The sequence below is a fragment of the Elephantulus edwardii genome, unplaced genomic scaffold (assembly GCF_000299155.1).
Source record: "Elephantulus edwardii isolate Elephantulus edwardi_28Jun2011 unplaced genomic scaffold, EleEdw1.0 scaffold00178, whole genome shotgun sequence".
NCBI lineage: Eukaryota > Metazoa > Chordata > Mammalia > Macroscelidea > Macroscelididae > Elephantulus > Elephantulus edwardii.
Genome location: NW_006399928.1, coordinates 1,368,675 through 1,371,527, shown reverse-complemented (window position 1 = coordinate 1,371,527; position 2,853 = coordinate 1,368,675).

Here is a 2,853-nt window from a genome sequence, read left to right as displayed (position 1 = left end):
AATCATAGGGTTGGACAATTTGATGAGTGGAGGGAGGGGTGGATAAATGAAATGGGAAAGATCCGGTGTGAAAAAGAATGTATATGAACTTTGTAAGTAAAAATATTTTTTAAGTTTATATTTTTTTTAATTGTCACAGTTTTATTTAAGATGGCCACATACAGGACCCCACACTCATGTACATGGATGAGATAAGGCCCAGACAGAGGCCTTCTGCATGTCCTCAGGACTTTTGGAACAAGTTTTTCCTGACGTTTCTTCCACATCCCTTTATTCATTTCCTTAAATTCTTGCAAGGCTTCTGTGGACAGAATGAGGTTGTATTTTTCCAAGGACAGGCTGCTGAAGCGGTGTTTCCCTGCAGTGTAGATACTTATGTTTGTAATAGTTTGAATGTAGTCATGATAAACTCTTGTTTGTCTTGGGCTCTGCAATCTGCGTGTGCTTTTTAAACAATGTGTTTTGCTTCTCTTCCCTAAATGAGGTCTAATACAGGCAAAACTGAGGTGAACACTTTACATTAGTCTTTTCTATAGCCAGAAGATGTGTTAGAACAGAGACACATTTTTTAAAAATGTATCTCCATGACTGCAAACAAGGGATGTAGCTCCATGAGTGTACAAGCAAATAAAAAAAAAAAAGGCAAACAAAGGCGAACTTGAAGATTTTTAGTACCATTTACTGTATGAAATTGAGCAATGCACTGAAAACACATTTTATAATTGTCAGTAAATGGAATGTGAAACTTGGAAACAGAGTAGGATTAGTAATTGGAAGATATAGCTTTGGTGATACAAATATTACTGAAGATTACATGATGCACTTTTGCAAAATTAACAATTCATGTCAAATATGCAAATACTTCCTCTCAACAATATAAATGGCAACAAAACACATAGAACTTGCCAGAAAGAATGTGTAGGAATCATATTGGCTATATGTGTGGAAAAAGACAATGATATAAAGAACAGGTGCAATTTAGGGGAGGTCGTGTCTGACTTCTACTCACTTCATAAACGGGAATTGTCCCCATAAATAATATCCATAGCACTGTCCTAATAACTACATGGTCAGACACACCAGCCCACATGCTCCTGCACCTATTTTTACCAATCAGTGGGTCCAATGTTCATTGCAAATTGACTTACAGTCTTTACTCACAGTGATTTATTAGGGAAATAGATTACTGAGTGGGGGGCACAAAGATTATCACACAATATAAGTCCAGGTTTAGTCCAGCAGTCTCAAGCCAGATTCATGGCAAGACAAAATTACTGAAAGTCCAGGTTCAATTCACCAGCACAAATGAACCTCTGGTTTCCTCAATTAGTCCAGCAAATGTTACCTCAGAGCAGTTATAAGTGAACTTTTCATTCAATCATCCAGCAAACAAAATCTTTAATTGTGGCTCCATATCCAGGGTTCCTACAGTTACACTGTGCCACAATCTCTTCAACCTCTCTCCACCATCATCCCTCACAGTGTGTTTACAGTACCCTCACAGAGTGGAAAGCACTCTCTCTTATATTGCACCCAGAAATGTTGATGATTTGCAAGACAATATGTTCACAGTTAAGATAGCTGGAAACCATGCTGAACATCACCAGTCAGAACAAGGCCAGAGTACTACTTCAGAACAGACAATCAACAGAAAATACAAGTTTAAGATGAAGCTGAAGAAAATGAAAACACAGCCATAGTAGCCAAAACTGGATACCAGTATATCCCACCTAACTTTAGAGACCATATCAGGAATAGATTTCATTTCTTGAACACTAACGGTAGAGAATCAAACATTGGCGATGACATTGAGAATCTCATGCTTGAAGATAGCAAAATATTATTTAAAACACAGGAAAGAGGGGGAAATATAATAATAGACATCAGAAGAGACTGTGAAGCTTGCTCTTGAACAAAGAAAAGGAAAGCAAATTGAAGAAATAGTAAGTTAAAAGAGGTGAGCAAAATATTTCAAAGGGCTGTTCAAGAAGGCAAAGTATATAATACTCAGATACCTGGAGTTAGAAAATCAAAAGGAAAGACAATTATAAGCATTTCTGAAGATGAAAGAAACAAAGAAAAAATTCAAGACTTGAGTTTCTGTGTTGGGGTTTTATGGGCAACATAACGAACAACAGGAAAAAGCCAAAAAAAGATGGAAGGGATGCACAGTCACAGTACAAAAAAAAAATGACTAATATTCCATCATTTCAGGAGTAAGCAATTTAGAAGACCATGACTTAGATAACTTGCACCTTAGGATTCAACCTGACATTATTACTCTTTAGTACTCTGAAGAGGTCTCTGAAAACAGATTTTCTCAATGCAGCACATCTTTTGATTTTGTGACTGGTAGGTGTGTTAAAGACAATGAGAATAGATCAGGAAGAGCAGGGTTCACAGCTATCATGCATAAGATTGCTATGAGTCAGTCAACTCAATATCACTTAACAATAACAACAACAGTAGCAAAAGTATACCAAATGCACAGATTAAAAGAGTTGTGGAATAGATAAAAATCCAAACACAGAGAAAAACATCCCAGAAACAACAACCAAAGCCATCAATATGTTGCTTACAAGAAACATATTTAACAGATGAGAAAGTTAGACTAAAAATATTTTCCAAAGTGTGGAATAAACATACCAAGCAAATGATATCCATAAGAAACTAGAAGTGTCAATACTAATCTCTAGTAAAATAGCCTTCCTTGAGAAACTAGAAGTGTCAGTACTAATATCTAATAAAAAAGACTGCAGGATAAAAACCACCACAAAGGATAAGTTGTTGTTACGGGCCTCGAGTCATCTCTGAACCATAATGACCCTATGCACAAAAGCTCTGAACCAAATT